The sequence below is a fragment of the Triturus cristatus genome, chromosome 4_1, assembly GCF_964204655.1.
Source record: "Triturus cristatus chromosome 4_1, aTriCri1.1, whole genome shotgun sequence".
NCBI classification, from domain to species: domain Eukaryota; kingdom Metazoa; phylum Chordata; class Amphibia; order Caudata; family Salamandridae; genus Triturus; species Triturus cristatus.
The window spans coordinates 894,530,953-894,554,359 of NC_140585.1; the positions used below are offsets into that span (position 1 = coordinate 894,530,953).

General features: G+C 46.4%; 1 protein-coding gene across 9 annotated transcripts in view; it reads right to left on the minus strand.

The window, feature by feature from the left end:
* The window catches only part of IMPDH1 (inosine monophosphate dehydrogenase 1), a 330,559-nt gene that overhangs the window by 28,345 nt on the left and 278,807 nt on the right, over window positions 1-23,407 (minus strand). The window lies entirely within an intron of this gene.

A 23,407-nucleotide genomic window follows, 5' to 3' on the forward strand; every position in this document is an offset into this window, starting at 1 on the left:
CGCTCTAGTTGTAAAGCCACATCCGTTCCCCAACCCAGACCTAGGTTGGCTGAGTCGAGTGTCAGCAGGAGAAAGTGTGTGAGAGAGACCCTTCAAGTATGAGAATGAGTTTTGTGGCAAAAGGAGGCATATGGTGGTTTAGTGAACACATGTTGTACACTGCTAGGTTTAGTCTGAGGTCTGTGGAAAAGTTCATTGTTTGACAGCTCTTTCGAAGATCATTGCTGCACTTGAATAGGGGTATACAATGGGACCCAGTGGTTGTTGTATGTTAACTAGTTAGTTGATTACCATTTTCCACTGCATTATGAAAGGTCCCGGGATTTAACAACCTCCTTTTCTGTCCAAAAACACACGGCGTGCAACACTGTTTCCTTCAGATGTGGGAAAGTAGCTGCTGTTATTCTGTAGGAATCTCTGAATGGAAAATCCCAATGGGATCACATTTGATTTGTTTTCCTAGAAGTGAAAGATTGTGTCAGTTCTCTTCATAACAGCCTGCCTCTTGAATTTGTAAGGGGTCCACACATTATACAATTGCCTCAAACAGTACTGTCAGTTTCTAAAAATCCCTGCAAATGTACAATCCTATTCTTTAACAGATTCACTGAGAGGAAGGTTAGTTTGATTTGAATATATAAAAGATGACAACGCTGAAGAACTCTGATGATGAAAAGTAACTCTCTTGCCCAGCATTGGGCCCGTCAGAGATGCAGACTTTGAAATAGAGCAGCAAGCGGCACTAATCAAAGAAAGGGTGAAGCTTGGGCATAATTTTTACTACAATGAATTCCTCAGCACCACCTATAACACATCAATTTCTGCTCAGGCAGTGGTTGCCATGCAACTGTGCTTAAACACATTCATGAATACGCCCTGTGCTACTCGTGCAAAATTGTTTTTGTGGAGTGAGAAGTTATTCTCTCAGACAGTGCTGGTTTGGTTTTGATTTAACTTTATATAGATAGCTGTAGGAAAGTGGATTATGTGGGGTGCTTAGGATAATAATGTCAGTCTATCAGGTCCAGTTAGATTCTTTAAGAAAACCTTTAGCTCAGTCCTGTGAAGCTGTGGCACAAGCTCAAAGGAACAAGTCTTAGCTTAGCGGTTTTGAGCAAACAGTTTACAATGGCTACTAAAACACTCTTAAACAGACCACAATTGATTGGTACCTAGTCACAGGGATCACTGAGGTCCAGGAGGACTGTTACCTGTTAGGTACAACAGTCTTGGGGTCCACAGTGTATCCTGATTCTTGAACGCAATCCAGCAAAGAAGTGGGCTGAATGTTGGTTGATGCAGAGCATACAAGACGCTGAAGATGTGTGACCCTTCGGTCCACAAACATCAGGGCTTGTCCCCAGCCTCAGAACTCGATCTTCCACGAGGTGCCAGTAAAGTCCGGAGCAGGTCCAGTTGCAACTGGTCAACTGGCCTCCTGGTTGCAGCAGTTACTTGTAGACAAGTAAAACTAATCTTGCAGGAGGACCAGAGTACACTTTGACTTCTGTCTTGGGTCCAACACCTAGGGGTGTAGGAAACTGGACTTTTGTTGTAGTTGTCCCCCACTGTTTGCCCCAGTTGTGGCTTCTGGATGCTGGTTTATGACTGACAGTGCACTGAGGCTTTCTGACCAGACCTAATGTCAGTGCTTTCCCCTAAAACAAATTGGCATGTACTTTAGCACACTTGTACGTCCCTAGTAAATGGTACTCCTAGTGCATAGGTACTAAAGAGGGTCCCTAAGAGCTGCAGCATGTCTTTTACCACCCCCTAAGGGACCCCCACACAAATTGCATGCAAGCTGCCATTGCAGACTGCGTGACATGATGCAAACCATGAATTAAAACACAACTTCACACACTCCCTGTGTGCCATGTCAAAGTCACTGCCTGTAATATATGCAAGTCACCCCAGTAGGCATGCTAGGCCTAAGGCAGGGTGCGTTATATGCCTGAGCAGATATGCCGCTGGACTCTCTAGTTCCATTACTAGATGGTACAAGTGTACAGTGAAGTCATCTTGAGCATATGCACTGGGCACTGTCATTAAGAGTCCCCCAGCTACATGATGGCTTCACTGAAATCTATGGTGTTTGGTATCAAACACCTTATCTTAATAAATCTGTACAGATGACAGTGCTAGATTTACTTCAACATTCACCCAGAGGGCATCTTAGAGGTGCCCCCTGAAAATCCTACCAGTCTCTGGTGTGCTGGCTGACTGGTATCGATCAGCCTGCCACCACAGACTAATATCTGACCCCCCCCCCCCCCTAGAGGTGAGAGCCCGCGCGAACAGAGGTCAGAAAAAATGCATGCTTTGGCATGAGGTATTTACATGTCCTCCAGCAGGATGGCCAGTGAATCTGCATACTAAGGCCAGAGGCTTCAAAGCCTTTGCCACCATAATATGTGACCACAGCTTCCTCCAGACGAGCGAGATGCCATCCCTTGCTCTGAGCCCCATTTGGCACCAGGAAAATTAGCTGGGCCTGAGGTATGTTCTTTTTCAGGCTAGTTACACTACTATGGTGGGCTGCCTGAAGGGAACACAGAAAGAAGGATTCCGCTATCTTGTTTTTGGTGAAATTAGGAACTCTGCGACAAGGTTATGCCCTCTCCCCAAACAAAAGGTCATATACCGGATGTAGTGACCCACAAGGGAAACTAGCCCATTGTGTATTACCATTCACTCCCCTGAATGGAGTATTTAGGGGGCTGCTGGACACCAGAAAAACATATCAAATCAAGGACTACTGGGAACCGAGGAAGACAAAGAACCCAGAGCGCAAGAACTAAAGACCTGCATCAAAGATTGGCATCAAACCCTGCCAGGCTGCTTGCTCTTCGCCAAAGCGGACTTCAGAAAGAGCTGGACACCCTCCCCAAACCGTTGGAGGACTGTCCAGCACCTAAACAACCGGGAAATATCTCCCTTGAAGTAGAGCAGACACTTCCCTGCAGTCTGCAGGCACTGATTGCAACGTCCAGTTTACCAACTTGCTGACCTGACCACCTGGCCCACCAATGCTCAGGAGGTGGTCACCGTGCTCCAGGAGGTCAGATTCATCTCACTCCCAAGTTTGGGCCAGGACCCCCAGGCGCCGCCCTGCATCAATACCCATTGTACCAGACCCCTTCCAGCAACCAAAGCTTGTTTAAAGTCCAAACAGGTCTCCAACACCGCAAAGACCGACCAGCCGCCAAGGGACGTCTGCATTGCAGAAGCCAGCACGGACAGTGGCCCAGCTGTCCTGTTTGGCTCCTCTCTACAGGCCTAAACGAGAACCACAAGTGCCTACAACGCACGGGAACAGCTGACCAAAACTCTCTGCACTGAGCACCACGGCCCAGGTCCATGAATACCGGTTGTGCCCCCCTGTTCCTAAGATCCTCACAAACTGAGCCCCCCCCCCCCCCCCCCCCTTTGGGAGCTCCTGGAGTTGTGCCCAAGCCCCCCTCAGCAGTCTGTTTCTGGGTATCCCCCCCCCCCATTTGTTCCATGCTTAGTGCGATGTTGGGGGTATCTGAACTCTTGGTAACACAAGGCTGTTCCCATTGCCAACTACTTTTATATACAGTAGATTGCTCTGTTGCAATACAGATACAACTTCCTTTGTCTACGTTGCTTTGTTCACCTTAAGTATAGCTATGTTGCTCACTTGAATTGTTTATTACAATGCAGATTATCTCGCATTCGTTTATATGGTTTTCTTTTCTTCTCACATGGTCTCCTCCTCTCACCAACCATTGCTCCTCTCTGGTCTCCCTTTAATACTAACATCTATTTGTTATCCCTTCTCTTGGCCTCTCCTCAAATAATGGCTCTCAAGACAATTTTCCATCTTTTCGTGTAAGGCATCCATTGGGTGGGTTCTTATGGGCTCTAGTGGGTTTTGGTAATTAGTCCTATTGTTGCGGTTTTAGGTTGACTCATGATGCCCCCTAGCCTTCATTCCTCTCTTCTTTCTTTCATATTTTCTATGGAGGCTTAACTCTTTTGTCCTTTATTACTACACTTTAAATTCATTATGTTTTATCACATACCTGATGCCCCCAGCTGCAGCTCACATTAAAATACTCTCCTTGAATACCAAGGGGATACATCACTCGATGAAAAGAAATAAGATTATGGACGACTGCTATAAATTAAAAGGAGATAATATACTCCTACAAGAAACAATATCACAGACAATAGAAGCAAGGGAAATCAATCATAATTGGATATTGGACCACTACTTTTCAAAATCCTTAAGCAATTGAATGGTGCAATGACTTTACTATCTTAAAATTTTTTTTTTAAAAAACAAACCTCTGAACCTCATTGGGTTCTCAGGATAAAGAGGGTAGATGGGTAATTATTTCTGTTTAAGCTGCAGATACCGAAATTTAGATCATCAATATTTACGACGGACAGATGACGTCCCAACATTTTGGAGCTCACTTTTATAAATTCCATGGCTAATCTTTCCCAAATGCCAAATTTATATTATAAGGTGTTTATTTTAATCTTCCCTTAGATGTGAATTTAGAATGGATTTTCTAAAAACAAAATTCAGAGCCAATAAATCACATTCTAACAGGATCAACTTCTATAAATCTCTTCAACTCACTGTGAGAAAGTGCCCTCTTTCTTGCATGGTATGCCCCCACTTTTTGCTGAATTGCTGATGTTCTTTGACTGAGTGTGCCCTGGGCTCCTGTTAATCAGGTACCCAGGGCCTATGTTCCTTCCCTAAAACTGCATTGAAGCCTAAACCCTATTGGCATCTCTGGCCACATGTCAGCCCCTGGTAAATGGTACCACTGGTACCCAGGGCACTGTGACCAGAAAAGGCCTCTAAGGGCTGCAGCACTCATTGTGCCACCCTCAGAGGCTCTGTACCCGGACACACACACTGCCTTTGCAGACTGAGTGCCTTGGTGCAGAACAAAGTGAAAGAGTCGACATGGCACACATCCCTGTGTGCGATGCCCACAAACCACTGCCCTGGCATACATCAGTCACCCCTCTAGCTGGGTGCCCTATGCCAGTGGTGAGGGTACAGGAGCATGAGCTCTGTACCCCTACAGTGCCCAAGTCCATTTCTGGGCACTGTAAGCGCAGTGCTGCCATTAAGAGTATATGGTGCTGGGAGTTTGTCATTACGAACTCCACAGCACCATAATGGCTACACTGAAGACTGGGAAGTTTGGTATCAAACTTCTCAGCACATTAAACCCACACGGATGCCGGTGTGGGATTTTGTACACCAGAGGGCATCTCAGAGATGCCCCCTGAAATTCGACCAACTACTAGTGACCTGACTGAGTGGCTCCTTAGGCTGCCACCACCAGACATGTTTCTGGACCCCTGCTCTCAGGGGCCTGAAACAATGCACATCCTGGGACAAGGTGCCAAGCATCCTCCCCCAAGATGGGCAGGGTTCATGGAGGAGAGACTTCAAAGGTCTTCAGCAAATGGTCCCCACTGGTATCCCCCCCCCCCCCACTTTGGGTGGGAGAACCAGCGGGAAAAACAAGTGAGGAAAGAAGGTGTGCCCACCTCTGCCAACTCCAACCCGCAGTTGGGGGAGGAGAGGTGAAGCACAACCTCGAGTCCCCGCCACCTTGAGGATGGGGGGGGGGACCCAGCCAACCAGAGACAGGCTCCTGCCCCCCTCCCACTGGAGAGTGGCAGAATAGGGGGTGTACCCACCCCAGGGAAGGGACCCATTGGTCCCTGCCCTTACCTACCTGTAACGCCCCTAACTTTAGTATTTAAGGGGCACCCTGAACCTTCCTTCCTCAGATCCAGCCTACCTACAAAAAGAAAAGAAGAAGAATGAAGAGCTGTGCAGAGCTAACAAGAGGACGATGCCCACTGACTTGGCCCCAGCCCTACAGGCCGGTCTCCCTCGAACCTGCTATTGCGAAATCCCGGCGTGTCCAGCAACCTCACAAACCCCAGAGGACATGCCTGCCTTCACTTCCCAGACTGTTTCTCCTGTGAACACCGGACGTGTTTAAACCGCAGCTTCTGGTGCCAGCCCACTCTGCACCCACTGAACCCGGCCCGAGCTCGAGTGGAAAAACACCACGAGGAGGTCCCCCCGGCGATCCTGACCCGAGATCCGGCTACCCCGGACCTGCCTCAAGCCTCCAGACGACACCTGCAGCCTCAATCCAGAGGACCCCCCCTACAGTGGCAGAGTGGGTAAGAAAATCCGACATCACAAGGCAACCCTGCACCAGACGCCCCACGGCCTTGTGTGCCCAAACCAAAGGTGCCTAACCAACCCATGACATCCCAACTTACCCCTCAAAGTGGTGGTCGCACCCAGAAGATCCTCGTCCCCGAGCCTGCAGTGTTTCTTTGTCCCGGATGTTCTCCATTGAAAACAGGGCACCCGACCTCAAAACGGCACCCGGCCGCCCTAGAGCCTTTGGTGCTACTTTGGTCCCCAACTTGCCCTGAGCTTAACCCTAGGAGCTTTGCTCCCAAAACCCAGTGGCCGGCTTGCCAGCAGCCACCGACCGGAGGCCCCTTATTCCCCATGGGATAACACTGGGCCTCAACACTCTGCACCCGGCCGCCCTAGTGCCGCTGAGTGTGCAACAACAGTGCATCACTGACCCTGGGAGACCCCCGAGTCTAACCCCAGAACCTTAACTCCCACAGTCGATTACTTACCTGTGAACCGTTAACCTGTTTTCCTTCCATAGGATAACATTGACACTTTTTCTCCAAAAAGTTTCTAAGTGTGGAGTTTTGAAAACTGAAAATATTCTTTCAAAATCATGCGAATAACCAAAACGTAATTACTTGCCTGTTTCTAGGAAATGTCCCAGTGCTGAGTCTAGGTATCCAGAACTGAGTTAGTAACGTAAAAAGTAACTTACCTGCAATTTACTGAAAAAGCCTATTAATTCCAAAGTACTGTATTTGCGAAGTGTTGCATACTACTGCTCCCCTGTAAATCAAACAAAGTACAATTTCTATTGCATTTTCAAACTGTTCTATATCTGGTACCTTATTACTTAAAAGTATTTAATGCTTACCTGTACCAGGCTTGCTTGGTTCTAAAAATAAACAGTATATTTTTATACAAACACAATTGGCCTAGAGTTCAGTTCTTGAGTGTGTGAATTCATTCGCTGACTGAGTGTGTACATCAAATGCTTAACACTGTCCTCTGATACTTACTGCTCGACCAAGCTACCACTATTAGAGAGTAAGGTTCTATCTAACTTTAACCTCTGCCTACCTCTGGGGACACTTGGACTCTATACACACTATACCTCACTTTGATGTAGTATATATAGAAGCAGTTTCTTACACTCACATCCTTGGTGCCTCTACCACCTGAAAGACAATGACATGACTTTTTATTCCACCTCTCATGACATCATTTTGAATGGATTATATCCTTCCAGACTCCAACCATTTGAAAAGTGTTTCTAACACCACTACAGAACCCATTTCGGTCTTGGACTGTGCATCTATGGATAGTTCTCGAAATAGTGTCTTTACTCCACCCAAATTTTGGAGAATGAATGACTGTCTTGTTAAAGACCAGAATCTGAAACAGAGCATACACACCAATCTGTCTAATTTTATCAAAGAAAACTAAATTTAAACCACTTCTCCTGAAATCTTTTGGGGGTTCACTCAAAGCTGTATATTAGGGATTCTATGATAAATCCCATGACAAGCAAAAAATAAACAAGTTATATAATAGAAGGCTTGATGATCTAGAATTGGAAATTAAATGTCTAGAAAACAAACGTAATCTTACTAAAAGGTCACACTATCTCCCCTCACTTAAACTAAAATATGAATACAACCAATTGCTCAGTGATAAAGTCCTCAGGTGGGTAAAATTTAATAAAGCTAAAAAGTCTATTAAGAACAATGCTGGCTGCTTCCTTTCCAACTACCTAAAATATATAAAAACGAAATTTAATACTCCTGCCCTAAGGACTCTTTCTGGTCTCATAACCTCTAACCCCACCCAAAACGTAGATGCTTGCCAAAACTTTTATAACAATCTGTAGACCCCAGAAGCTGCGACTACACTGGCTGATTATGCAGCTTACTGAGAAACACTCTTTCAGAGGTCCTCCGGATTCCTCTCGCTAATATTTAAATAGACCCATCTTCTAGTGAAGAGATCACGGATTCCATCCACTCTCTGAAACGGGGGGAAAGCCCCGGGCCCTGATGGGTTAATTGGTAGATTCTACACTAAGTTCCAAGATTTACTCTTAACTCTCCCCCACCCCACCCCACCCCACCCCCCACTTAGTCTGTTCACTTACTGCTCCATGTCTGGCAAAGTGACCGGCACCAATGCCAACCCTACTATTGTAGTCATCCCAAAAGAAGGGAAAGATCTACTTGAAGTTCAAATCTATCGTCCCATTTTGCTGATAAACATTTGATTGTGAAATTTCTGCCAAAACATTCTTGCAAACCGATTAGAGAAGGTTATACAAATTTTAATCTATCCTTCCCAAACAAGTTTCTTGAAGAAAAGATTGGCTTATGATAATATTCAAACTTTGTCATGTCTTGGCAAAGGCACCTTTCCTTCCTGTCGGAGGCTATTGCTGTGGATGCCTAAAAGGCTTTTGAAAGACTTGTGTTTTTTTTTTTTTTTTTAAACAATCGGTTCTCAAATCGCTTCAAATTGCATGATTAATTTTCGAATATGTTGGATGTTTTATACTATAATCTATCGGCCTCTGTTAAAGTTAATGGATTTATTTCCCAACCTTTTCACTTTATTTGTGGCACCAGGTAGGGTTGCCCATTTCTACTCTATTGAACCTCTTCGCACTGTGATTAGATCTAATCCATGGATAGCGGGTGTCCACTTCTTCTGGCCCACAAAAATCTGCTGTGTATGTGGACAACGTCCTTCTTTTCCCTGGAAATGCGGATCGGGCTCTTAGAGTCAACTAGTCAACCACTCAGGAGTTCTTGTGGGTTTCTGGATACTCCCTCAACAAAGAGAAGACTGAGGTATTCCCACTAAATGTGTACCGTCAGAGCATTGTGAATCGGTCTCTAGGTATGAAATGGCAAAACAAATCCATAAAATACTTGGGTATCTTCTTCAGTAAGGACATTATGGAAACACTGGCATTAAAAAACACTGCCTCCATAAAATTAAAGCACCCATACTAAACTGGTCCCCAAACACTACCTGGTGGAGTAGTCGTGAAATGACAAAATGATCATTACTCCCCATATAAATTGTCCAACCAGTATGTTACCCCCTCCAGTCCCCTCACAGTTTTTTCAAATCTTTTGATTCTTTGATATCTAATATTTTTATGGAAGAAAAAAAGAATTGCTAGGTGAAAAGCTTAAACTCCCAAAAATCTGATGGGAGGCATAACATTTCCGGACCTCTATAAATACCAAACTGCCTGTGTATGCCACCAAGCCGCCTGGTAGTTCCACTGTGCATCCTCAAACACACCCTCCTGACTCCAAATTGAATACAATGTCTTATTCCCAACCCTACCATCAGCGACTTTAACTATTCAGAATCCTCAACTCTTGATCCGGTCCTACTCACAATTCATTATCTTGCACACTATGGAAGCCTTGAAAATACTTGATCGTAGAATAGCATATAAATTCCAAAAATCCCATTCCACCTCGCTCTGGCGGAAATCGACCTTAACACGGTGAAAACACCACAATACATTTACATCGCTGCTTTTACAACGCAAGTGGTTACAACGAATTGTGCTGAATGGCGCTATAGACTAAGGAATAGTGTGATTTACTATTCCAACATCTTACCTACTGTACGTAGGCTGGAGTTGGAATAGTAAATCATACTATTCCTAAATCCAGCGCCCTACAGCGCAAGTCTTTGTAACGACTTGTGCTGTAAAAACAGCGATGTAATGTACCACGATCTAAATGATCGCGTTGTAACATCACACATCCCTCTCTGGCACAATAAATATTTTAAAAAGCGGCTCTTGATCCATTTTCTGGAAACTTTGGGTGAAATCCGGGATTAACCTTCAAAAAGATCTTGGCTCCCTGTCAGATCCCAAACACTTCTCAGTAATCCAATCGAAGTTCAGCTTACCCAATATTGAATTCAATTTCCTGAAACTAAGAGTGGTGTTAAGGAAAATATCCCCAAATTCATATACCTGGCCTCCACTTCCTTTCTTTTGAAACTTAACTCTTCAGGCCACCTTGCCTCGAAAATATACAATTTTCGGTTATCTCCTAAAAATACCTTACAAAGCGTGTATGTAAATCCGGTTGTATGATGGAACAACGCATGCATTCACCATGCATGCCTTTACAATGCACACTAAAACGAATGATCCACTACCACGCACTCCATTACCACTCATGTCATTACAACGCGCATTCATAAGGACACATTTAAAGTCCCATTACCACGCATACAGTAACCACGCATACCACTACAGCAAAAAACCTTTACAACGAAATTGTGCTATTCACGGTCAGCTTTACTGGTAATTTACAATTTTAAAAATGGAATGGTGTTATTACAGACCAGTAGAGACACAAATTTATTACATATACATTTTATTTATGACACTTTTTTGTTTTAGGTGAAGAGTAACCAAGTCAAAACTAAGCAATGCTTTGCGTAGTCTAACTACAATGTTGGGCGGCCTTGGAGAAGCGGCGACTTGAATGTTTGACTGTATCATTTCTTCCTTCCTAATTCCTTTCATGTCGTTCTGAGCCCTCCTAGCGAACGCGTGGAGAGCTGACAATCCTTTAGCACAACTGCTCCATCTACTGACTTAATAGAATTTTGACTTTTTATCAACCTCACGTTTTTCAAATGTAAATTTGTCTTTCCGCTGTGGTCTGAAATTCTATTAAAGGTCTCCCAGATCCGTTCTTGATCATGACCTAGTCCAAATCCACGGCTATTTTTGGGGTATATGCCTTCTCCTCCCTCCCCCCCCCCCTCCCAGTTTACCCAATCTGATGATACTTGATCTGATGCTTGCCTTGGGTGTTAAATTGATCCTTTACGAATGGAAAAGTTCTCGCACAATCTCAGATTTAACTTAGGGGAATTGGCTCTTTTTCACCAGAGGTGAAAACATTATTTGTCGAAGTGCATCTCGTGATACTCGTCCAGGAAACTCTGGTCTTCCACTGACCTGTTTCTTCACAAGAAAGCCCACCATGAGCTCTCATTCCCCCTACTTTCCCCATCTTTTCTCCCATACTATTTCCTCCATCTCTCCCTAATCTCCAGCTATTTCTCAACTCGTCATTCGTTTTATGTCTCATAATGCTCAATGTTATCCACCCTCCATGTCGAATAGTCATCTTTTTCTCACATTCTTACTCTCCTCAGTTTTTTTCTGCTCCCTCGCGCTCCTTTCCTCTGTATCTTTCCCAGCTTACTTCTTTTTCCTATCCACTCCTTTTTCCATACCGACCCCCTCGTTTTAAAATTGTTTCACGTATGACATCTATTTGCACATTTCGACGTCCAGCAAGATGGATATCCTATGGACTCAGGAGCCAGGCTTCAAAGTGCGGATAGCGTGGGTTATAATATACTCTGATTTTCCTGAGGCGAGCAAGGCATATCCTGAAACTGATTTAAAGCTGCACAGACATTTCTCGCAAGATTTGCTTAGATCACGTGGAAAGTACAAGAATACATTTTCAAGAAGATTATGTATCACCTCCAGGAGTACCAAGTGTTCTTACATTTAGAGTGAACAGTAAAACAATTGCTAAGCAATTCTTTGCGGGTGCAGAAGTGCTGCGCCCCAACAAAGCACAAGCACTAACTACTTCAGACATGTCTGCAGAAAGTGGATCAGAGCCCACCGGGCACTCATTGTTGCGCCAGACCTTAATTACTTGGAGAAAGTTGCTTATTTAAACACTGTTCTGCATAACAACTGATCTTGAAAACAAGACCAAGACCACGAGTATGAGGATTGTGATCTGTACTGAAAATGCACTGAGCACAGAACACAATTACTGCAGTGATGAGTTTAACTGTTTTTCAGTAGATATTAAAATACACTTGTTGGAAAACGAGGCATTATCTGTGAGGCCTGTACAAATAACATGTCACATTTGTCCTTCACTGGAAACCAAACACCCTATTGTAGCGCTTGACTCTGAGTGTAGCGTTGCAGAACAGTCTAAGGCTTACTCAAGGGAGGTGGTGTAGGCTAGTAATCGCCATTTACCAGTACGCAGAAATAACGCTCAATAATTGATGGTCCAGTCTGTACTTTGCTTTATAAAAGTAAGAGTACATTTATTAAACACACACACTACTCAATACTATGCAACAATTTACAAATATACATAAGCTTCGGAATTACTTTATGACATTGCAGAACATCTCCAACCCTCCTGCAGGCGGGGTGGGGTCAAGTACCACCATTCCCATGTATGCACATCATCTTGCCCCCTAATGCAGTGAGTTGACAAAACCTGGAGCGTGGGCCTTACCAACTAGCGCGATGCCAGAGGCGACCCACCCGATCATCTCAACAAGCATTAAAAATAGGTACACCTGCCCTGGGGACACATAACCCTGACTGAGCATCTCATACTGTCCATACAGTATACACCTCTACATCTTAGTGGCTAACAGTCTGGGTTGTTCTTCCCCTAACACAGTAGCAAGAATACATGTTTGGGCATCACTTTAAATGAGGTACTTATCATAGCTGATAACAGTTGTAATGCATTGCAATTAAAGCCCCTAAAAGGCATCACAGTTAAATCACAGGATTAAGCATATACAGCCAGACACCCTAGCAGGGATGTGTGGCAACCTAACCCCCACTTCGCTTATGACTCCACCTTACACAGGTACTTCACATTACACGTGTGACTTTTAGTCCCTCAAAAGAAATAACCTCAGTAAATGCATTTCTGGTGCCATTACACCTCTTTACCTCCAGGGGGTGCCCTATTCCAGACATCCCCAAACTCAGCCCTTCACATTTCACACCTCGGTGCAATCCTTAAGGCACCCCCAGCTGATGAACAAAAGTTCCAGCCACAGGATGCTGTTGATGGCCGAGCCCTTGAGGGGTTATTCTTTGCAAGTCTCCAGAGACTGAGTGAGGGACTTTCCATTCTCGTGCTGGGGGGAGACTGCGTAGCTCCTGCAGCACCCCTGCACCTTAGCACACATTTGGTGGTGACACCCGTCCTCCTGGGGCCACCACGAACTGAGGAAAAGCTGCTTTCCCTTGCAGACCGTTCCGGGCCTGCAAGGCATTACAGGGCGCTTCTTTCCGGCTCTATGAATATAGGAGCAGCCTCACACCGCTTTTGATCCGTGGGGGGGGGGGGGGAGGGGGGAGGGGGAGGTGGTCCCGGGCCCCCCCCCCGCTGTTACTGCAGCTCGGGGTGCCCACCCCCAGCTGCTCCTGCGGGGTCGGCCCATCGTTGGGGGTCCGGTCCCTGCTGGCACCCATGTGAGTTGTTTCAACTCGGGGAGCCCACCCCTGGCCGCTCTTCTCTTTGCTGAGGCCCAGTCCCACCCCGCGTTGGGAGGGCAGACCGGGGAGCTCCCCCGCTGGCTGCCCCCCCATCGCCCCCCCCCCCCCCGGCTCCCCTTCTGGCCAGTATCCTCGCGTGCTGCTGCGGGAGCTGGCACCTCCATTCTGGGGACGGCACTCCCCCACCCCAATCTTACAGCTGCCACGGGTGAGTGTGCCCTGTCCTCCTCATTCAAGTCAGGCCTGGGGATGGGGTTTCGGGCCGTCTTTGCTTCAATGATTCAGGGCCCGGAGTTGGGATCCGGCCCCACCCCCCCCCCCCAGGGACACCTTCATGGGAAGCGCGACGGCGCTCCCTGGCTTTGCTTTTGGGCTTCGGGCCTCTTTACGGGGAGTGCGATGGCACTCCCCAACTTTAGTCTTCGTGGGGGCTTGACGGCACTACCCACCTTCAGCGGGGCCCAGAGTTGGGATCCGGGGCCCCTTACACCATTCTTAGGGGGCAAGACGGTGCTCCCCTGTCTCCAGTTTCGGCAGGGCGGGCACCTGGCACCCCACGGGAGCATTTTTCACGGAGAGCGCAACGGCGCTCCCGACTTATCTTCGGCTGGGGCAGCCCCGGGACCCGACCCACCCCGGGACATATCCTGGACTGGTGGCAGAGCCACACATGCTTGGTCGGCCGGCCAGAGGTCAAGGGTCGCCTACCTTCTGGGGGGCATATCTCAGCCCCCAGGGGGCTGATCTTCACAATTTTGGCCTCTTCTTGCTCCTGGCGGCGCACTCTAGCCACTGGGAGCACTTTCCTTCGCCCTCCTGGTCGCATGGAGGGTGGAGGGTGGATTCAGCAGGGAGCCTTTCGCCTGGCTCTCTTCCTGGGACTCTCTTCTCCTTGCGCAGAGGCCCAGGCTTCTTCTCACTGGTCCTGGACTCCCCTTGTGGCGCAAGTCAGGGTCTCGGGCCAGTCTGGAGGTTCTTCCTTCCAGCTGCCCATGGTGTCAGGCTCCAGCACCAGTCGCCCTCAGCAGAACGCACCCCAGAGAGAGCTCCTCTTTCTGTGCAAACTCTTTTAAAGAATTTGGAGGGGACTGGCAGGAAGTCTCAGTTTGCCCTACCAGCGACACCTCACTTCTCTGCCCCTGCTCCCTCCTTCCTGCCCAGGCCTCTGGGTTTGTTCAAAATGGTGTCGTCCAGGGGTCTCATGCCATTTGTTCTCTGAAAAGCCCCTTCCCCCCCTTGCTGCCTTCTCTCCAGAGCAGCTTGATGCCTAGCACCAGGTGACAGCAGCTGAAGGAGTAACATGTAGCTCCACCCATCCTCTCTTCTTGGAAAGGAGACCTTTGCCCTTGGAATGCTTGTCGTTCGGGGCGAGGCGTATGATGCTACAGCTTGGGGAGGAAGGTCATTAATCAAGCCTGGCAGGGTCAGCCCCAGCCAGGCTCTGGTTATGAGCGGATTCAGAAAAATAGGACAGTTCTGGATGACCTAAAAGCACTACAGATATGACTCAGTTTAAGTGGACTTTAGTGCATGTCTGGAATTTTTAGGCCCTAGGAAAGTGAAACTGTCCCATGTGGTACCCCTCCTTATAGGGTAATACGGACGTGGTCTTTCAGTGAAAACATTAAAGCACACTGACTTTCCCTTCCATGTTTCTGCCTATTGTATAAAGCCTATTACATGTCACCACCCAGCTCTGCAAAAGTCCCACCACACCATTCGCTTTGTAGCTGCTCCTGGGCTGCGCACGCCAGGAATCTCCCCTGAGCAGCCTTTACACTTGTGCACGCACATGCATGTACACACGTGTCTGTATGTAACCAGCCCGGTGCCCCTTACTCTGGCTGCAGCACAGCGGCCTACTCGGCCCAGGGGGACACTGGTAAAATACACATGCAGTCCCTTTCATCATGAGTTCACTGTGGGTGAGTCCCAACTTATGAGGCTCTCCCATAGTAGTTCCCCCAAAACATCTGTACCAGTTTGTCATTGGAGACTTGAAGATCCTGATTTATAAAGAAATGTGCTGTTTGGTCCTGAGGAGAACCCCACATTGAAGAGGGTTCGAAATGAGTCGACCGGGCATGGGTATTCCCAAACAAACGTTTTTGTTTAACGTCACTGTTGTGCATGGTTGTAATGTTGTCATTGTTTAAATCAGAAGTTTTTCCAATTTTGGTTTATGCACAAAAACTAGTAGTCTGAATTGGATGTTTTTTGGTGTGGTACCTTGGTCCAAGAAAGTGATAAAGGTGGTATGAGACCAAGGGTCGTTGTTTGAGATGTGTGTATGTGTGGTATGATACCAGTGTGATATGAAGGTTGTGGGTGATTGAATTGGTGCGAATGAGTTGGACGAGAAGACTCCAGATTGTAGGGCTTCTTGTTCTTTTGCTGGTTTCCTTACGAAATGTGGTCGTGTTGTTGTAATTTGTGTACATAATTGTTGAACTGTGGAATTTCAAAAAAGATAACATTGATAAAGAAAAAATATTGAAAATAAAAACTATTTAATACTTCCGGCTGTCAGTGATAAGTGGTCATGCGCTGTGGTACAACTCTTTGTTAGAAAGAATAATCAGTATTGGCATTTTCATTGTTTTGCTCCTATAGTAAAAGCTCAACAAATGGGTGTTCAAAAAACGAAAAATAAGGGCGGCTCAGATGGTCAGAACCACCTTCTAACAATACTAAAATAGAAGAACGGGATTCTTCTACTTATTTTCTTCAACTACTTTACAAAAGTCAAACAACTAGTTCAAGCGTCATGCAAATCTGCTAAGAACGTTATGAATCATGAGCAGGAAAACCTTCAAGCAGTGGCGGCTCCTCCGCTAAGGCGGAGGAGTGGAGCCCCACTGCTGGTTGAGCAAAGGAAAATAAAAATGCTAATAGCAAGAAGTTTATTATTTTATTTTCCATTGCGACTCAGGGTGGGGCTAGCTCGCCGCCGCACAGGAAGCAGGAGTGGTTTGCACTCCTTCCCTAAATGTGCATGACGCTTTGACCAGCCCTCTAGGGCCGGCCAAACAGTCATGCGCAGTTGGCATGTTCTCCTAGGGGCTGTGCAACACAGACCAATGGAGAACATGCCCAGACTCCCAGGGCACTGCCTGAGCAGGCCGCTCAGACCAATCACGACGCTGCAGGAGCAGCGTTGTGATTGGCTGGCAGAGTCCAGGAGCCTGGGTGCTTCCAGTGCAGGCTGCAGACATCAGCCGGAAGAAGACAAGACGGACGAGAGGCATGCGGCCCCCCCCCACCCCCGTTCAGAGGCAGCCACCACTGCCTTCAAGCTATCTGCTGGACCAACAAACTGAAATAGCTTTTTCCAAGGATTGATGGGGATAGTGAAGTGGTGGCAATTTGAGTTCTCACCAACAAGCCCATTCGGGTTAGGCTTCCAGAGATGAAAGATTTATTGAATCTATGGTGGCAGTTCTGTGCTACCACTATTGACGGAGGGCTGGGTGAACGGGGAAGGAGGCCGGGTGATTGCGATGGACGAGTGGTTTTTCACATACATAAGACATGTATAAAGGCTTGATATCGCTGAACTACATTTTCTCAGTGGTTTAAGTTCACTGACTACTGAATTACTTGTAAATGGTCAGTCTATAAGAAGAAATCAACCTCAGAAAGGAAGAAAAAAATATTTGTACATGCCTACATGTTCAGAAATGAAGAACCCCTGCATGTTATGTTATAAAGAATTTGTAGAGCGCGCGTACACCAAAAGGTTTCATGGCGCTGAGGCCTGGTGACACGACAGGGAGGCTAGTTGTAAGATAGTGCAAACAACTGTGTTTTGAGGGCTTTCCTAAAGCCCATGAGGTTGTCCTGTGTTCTGATGTCCAAGGGCAGCGAGTTCCAAAAACAGGGTGCAAGGTAGGAGAATTTGAGCCCTCCTTGGAGTTTAAGTTTGATGGTCGAAATGGCGAGCAACCGAAGGTTGCAACTAGGGGTGTATTTCACAATGCGGCTGCTGAGGAATTTGGGGCTCCTACAATGCAAGGCTTTGAAGAGGAGGCACCCAGTCTTGAAAGCAGCACGTTGTGCGACTGGGAGCCAGTGCAATTTAGCCAACAGGGGCCTGGCGGAGTGCCATTTGGGTTGTTTAAAGATAAGCCTGGCTGCCTGGTTCTGTACCATTTGAAGACGTTTAAGCAGATAAATGGGCAGGCCAAGGTAGATCGAGTTGGAAAAGTCAAGGCGCGATAGAACTAGAGCTATGACTGCCTGAGTGAGGGCCGGGGGGGTGAGAAAGTAAGCTATTTTCCTGAGTTGGAAAACGCATGAGGAAACCACCGACCCTACCTGACCTCTAAGCGAGAGATCGGAATTAAGTGTCACTCCTAGACTTTTCACTGAGGGAGAGGGAGGGAGTGGGGGGTGGTCCGAGATCAGGAGGCAAAAAGTGAGGGCCCCACATGGTTGCGCTGTTTCCCGGCAAGATTAGTTCGGTTTTGCCGGGATTAAGTTTAAGGTGGTTGGAGTTCATCCAGCGCTGGATGTGGAGCATGGTGGCTTGAAAATCGGAGACAGAGTTAGGTCCACTGAGCGTAAAGACGAGTTGGGAGATTGTCTGCATAGTTGAATGTGGTGACCTTCATATGTTTTAGGGAACTGATGAGGGGTCTAAGGTACAATTAAATAAGAGGGGGGAAAGGGAAGATCCCTGAGGAACCCCGCAGGAAGAGTCCACCATGGGTGCGGTGAAAGGGCCGAGGCGGACTGCCTGCGTTCTGTCCTCAAGGAATGACTTGATCCAGTTGAATGCAGAGCCTTGTATGCCTGCCTGTTTGACACGGGACAGGAGGATGTGATGGTCCACCCGTGTCAAACGCAGCGGACAAATCAAGGAGGACGAGGGCCTGATGGATGCCATTGTCTGCGTTGGATCGTAAAGTGTCTAATACGGCAAGGATAACCGATTCGGTGGAGTGTGCAGGGCGGAAACCGGCTTGGTTGGGTTCCAGGTGGTCGGATAGCTCGATGAAATTAGATAGAGACTTGGTGAAATGAGCCTCAAGAATCTTTGCTAGGTAAGGAAGCAGAGATATGGGGCGATAATTAGAGTGGTTGAGGGGGTCAGCTCCAGGTTTTTTTTTTAATAGTGGCACCACTATAGCCTTCTTAAAAGCAGAGGAGACCTTACCTTGAGATAGGGATTCGTTAAGGAGTGAGAGCACACAGTGAGGGAAGTGAGATAGAACCTCTTTTAAAATATGTGGGGGGCAGTGATCATTAGGGGAGCTGGATTTAACTCGAGACAGTAGTGCTGATAGGGTCAGAGGGCATAAAGCAGGGAGACGATCGAGAGTAAAAGGGCTGGTAGTGGTAGAATCCACATTGTCAGGGTAACGTTGAGCAGGGATACTGGCTTTTATGATGGAGATTTTATCCAGGAAGTAGGAGTTCAGCGAGTTGCAAAGCTCCTGAGTAGGTAACTGAGCGGGGTGAATTCGATCTGATTTACATAAGTCGTTAATTATGGAGAAAATCTCTTTAGATTTATTTTGAGCATTCAGGATTTTGGCGGAGAAGTATGCGGCTTTAGCTTCCCGTATGGCGATGGCATCATCAATTCCTGTGCCATACAAATAAATGCCTGCTGCAAAAACTGCATTTGGTTCTTTGAGTGAGAGTGTGATTTGATTTACTGACAACCCTAGTTTTATTTCACTTGATCTTTAAGTGCAGACTACTACACTACTCACGGATGCATGAAAACGAGTGAAACAAAAAGAGCATGAACTCCAGTGAAGGAGAACATTGGAGCACAGACCGAGCCAAATACGTCCACGTTGTGATGTGATCACTCTGTTCACCGACAGAGAGAAACTCAAGGGTTTTTAAAAGTATAGACTTAAAAGATGCACTAGTTTAAATGCTCACTTTATTTGAGATGCCTCTTTTTGCCCTGTTGTAAAACTTTTTTTAATATATGTAATGGAGCATCTCAGCTGAGTGAGAGAAGAATACTTTTTTTTTAGCTGTTAGGAGTGTGAGCCTAAGGCCGTGCTCAGCTGATAGCATTGGCTGCCTCTTGTCAGTTCAGCGTACCACTCAGAGCCGGTGAGTGCTCTCATTGCTGCAGCAAACTGGCCTACAGCCACGGTCCTCCAGAAGGGTCCAGGGTGTATCTTCTCCAACTCCCCATTTGAGCCTGGTCTGTGGGCAGAAGAATGGCTTCAAATGCCTTGGCTGTCGCACTGTGGCAGCACAGAGTGCGGCATGGGGCTGAAACATTTGCACCACTGCAGGAGGGCAGCGCATGCGCCGGAGTGTAGGAAAACAAGCAGAGACTAGGTGGAACAACAAATGGGTACAACTTTTACCCAGAGAAAACCGAGAAAAAAAACGAAGGTATGGGGCCAAATAAGCAGCAGACAGTGTTGAAAAGGACTGCTCCTCTAAAGGGGTCAGCTGCACCAGGATTCCATCATGCTCAGAGAGGAAAATCTTTATGAAGATAGACTTTTTGAAAAATGTTTAACAGGACTGCTGCTCCATCATTTTTGGAATTTTCAAGGAGTTTTTAGCTACTTTCTATCACTCTTTGTCAAGCCACTAACTCGTCTGTTAAAAAGAAAATCACAAAAAGACCTCCCAACCTGTATGCACACTGGATAGGGGAGGAAATTTGCCACCATGGAAAGCAAGAAATGCCTAAACGTCAAACAGTGGCCCAGAGTTCTGGAGAAACTAGGGAAAGGGCAATTTCCACCAAGTCAACTCATCCCCCTATAAGGTCTCCTACAAAAGGATACCAAAAAGAAGTACCAAAACAGCTTTCCTTTCAAGGACTTAAGTGTGGATGTCAGTCAGGCACTCCTGCCACATACTCATGGTCAATAACTAAAATGCGTTTGAGAAACCATTCAATGTCACAGAAAATGATTCATTTAGGGCCTTATTACGATGTCTGTAGGACTTGCGTCCGACCCACACCATATTGGTATGGGAACCCCCTGACAATGGGTCATCGGTTCCCCATACCTTATTACGATGCGACTTTGCATGGTGCGGTTGCATACTCCCATTTTCCTATGGGAGTTTGTGCTGCGGTCGTAAACCAGCCACAGCCAAAGCTCCCACAGACCAACGGGAGCAACTGTTCATCCCTGCACCGCGCAACAGGCACCTCAGGGTTCCTGCCACATGGTGCAGGGATCAACAGGGGTGTACCATAGGTTCCCCCTCGGCCCCCCACCAGAGGCCGCAGGGTGAAGGGGACCCTGCTAGGAGCCCCCAATGTCACTTTCGGACAGACTTTCCATGTTGGAAAGCCTTACTTGGAAAGCCTGTCGCAACAGACATCATAATCCAGACGGCAGAAAAGCCATCCATTAGGATTACGTGCCTGTCTCCGACTGGCCAATGGGCTCCATGAGCCCTTCGGAATCCAACCGGAATGACTGTCCGGTTTTACTTTCGACCGCCAGCATCTTAATGCAGCAGTCGAAACTGAAACCGCGATGAGACTTGGAAAGCCTCAGACGTCCGACTCTCATAGAAATTGGGCCCCTAATGTCAAGGGTATGTTCAAGCTATAGCATCCGACTCCTATTAATTGATGAAACAATGATTCATCCTTTAACATCAAAGCCACCGGCAATATGTCTACCTTCCCCCTCGAGCTCAGAACACTAAAGAAAATCCTAAATCCAGACAAAAGACTTCAGTACTCGTAATTTTGTCTTTTCCAGCATCCTCTCCACTCCTCCGGAGACAATGCACATACCTTCTATTCTCCTTGGAAACCACTCTCTCCAAATAAGACCCCTTCAACTACACTAATGAAGATACCATCACGCTACACTAATGAAGATACCATCACGTAGAAGATCTACTGCTCTCTAAAAGGAAGACGGCTGGATCCCATTGAGCTAAGTAAAGCAAGGGATGTTAAAAAAAAAACACCACTCACCCAGGAGAGCGCACATGCGTATGAAAGAACAAAAGCAGACTCTTCAGGCCTGCCGGTGCATGGCAACTATCAAGGTTTGGCAGTAAGCTGATCTTCCTTGCTGCAACTAGCATATTTGATATCAGACACACAACAGTAAAGTATCAAATCAACTTTTTCTTTTTAGCTCTTATACAGGAAATTTGATGTAAAGCATGAAAGCGGCCTTTGGGCCATCAACTTCTGAAAACTAGTTGTAAAAGTATGACAAATGGAGCAGCTATTCTCCTATTGTTACAGTAAAAGTAGTATGTACAGTGTTAATGTGAATGGTCATGATAAATATTATTCAGACTTTTGAACTATAACGACAGAGGTACTTGGCCAGAGAAGCAAATTCAGGGAGCTGAAACAGCAAGGAGAGCCAGGCAGGCATCAACGCAGCCAGCTGGAGTAGGTTAATAATACATAAAATGTAACTTAAATGAAGGCTGCAGTATTCATGGCACATATAGACATTTAGAAAGCGACAGAAAACAAAAGCCCTGAAAACTACTTTGGCACTCAAAATAGCTCTCTGTAGGAGGAGCTTAATGGTGACCCACTCCCTGGCTAAGAAGAAAAAAGGCACAAAATACATATTGTATCAATGTACTGAGATTGACAGCTGATCAAATATTTCAAAGCAAGTAAAACTATTTAAGATCCAATGTTGGTCAAGTAAAACAAAGCCCAGAAAACAACTTTTAAATAAAAGGTTTCTCAATTTAACCAGGACTAAGCAGGCATTCTTCCTTAATAATGCATAAAGCATATAATGCTTTACAGACTGCATCGAAGGGCACCTGTCTGGAGAATGCCCTTGGCTCTGGCAGTGTGTGCATAATCGCAGTACTCCTGGTGATAACCTATAAAGTGTGTAGCCATAACAATGTACAAGTCTAAACCCTCTTCCTATAGTAGCTGGGAGGTTGTCTACCCTTGTCCATGTAATAATAAAATCTATTAACACATTAGACGATGAATAAAATAAATAAACTGTCTTCATCTGACTGGCCTATGGAGTACTAGAGGTTAGCTTAGGAGCTTTGGGGAAGTGTAAAGAGAACTACTTGCAAAGGGTTGGGGATAATATTCGACAGTGTTACTTGCTCATTCTTTCTGAAACGAATTGTGACTTGTGCAATTGTATTAAGGGCTAAGACGCGACATATTTCAATATTTATCCCCTTACACTTAGTCAAGAACACTCTCTCAGATCTCTCCTCAGGATACCTGTAATTCTATTTTTTCTCCATCTCCCTTGGCCTTCCTTAGTCATGTAACCTGCACCTCCACTTTTGGCTGTAAACCGGTCTCAAAGTGCGCATATCTGACTGGCAAATACTGGAGTATTAGAAAGTGGCTGAGCAGCCTTGGGTGAGAGGGACAGTTTGGACAGGTCCAAGGCTTTGTTCTGGTGCTGGTTTTAAATGCTCACTTGGGATATTATTCAGCAGGGCCACCTGCTCTTATTTTTTTACCAGAGTTGACAACTGGGCAAGCAGACTCTTCCCTGCACCACACCTTTTCCCAAGACTACCATGAGTCCTTCCCCACCTTTCCATTACTCTACCTAACCCTCCCCACTAGAACAGACACCTCATAATCAAGGCCACTCCATACCCTCACACTCACCCAAAATACGCAAGTCTCTCCAGCCCCTCACCACGCGACAACATATTTTCCACTTTATCTAAGCACCCCCTCTCACTACATCCTACCTGTACATTTAGGTAAATGAGGTTACTTGTGTCTTGCCTTAGCAACAGCTGTCAAACCATGTCGAGATCACAGGTCGCTTGTATCCTTCTCAATCTGGATTCAGGCCCCAATACAGCATGGAATCTGCCCTGTTAGAAGTTATAGATAACATCAGGATGACCCTAGATGGGGGTCAGTCTACGATTCTCATGCTGTTGGACCTTTCAGCTGCCTTCGACATGATCTCTCACCAAAT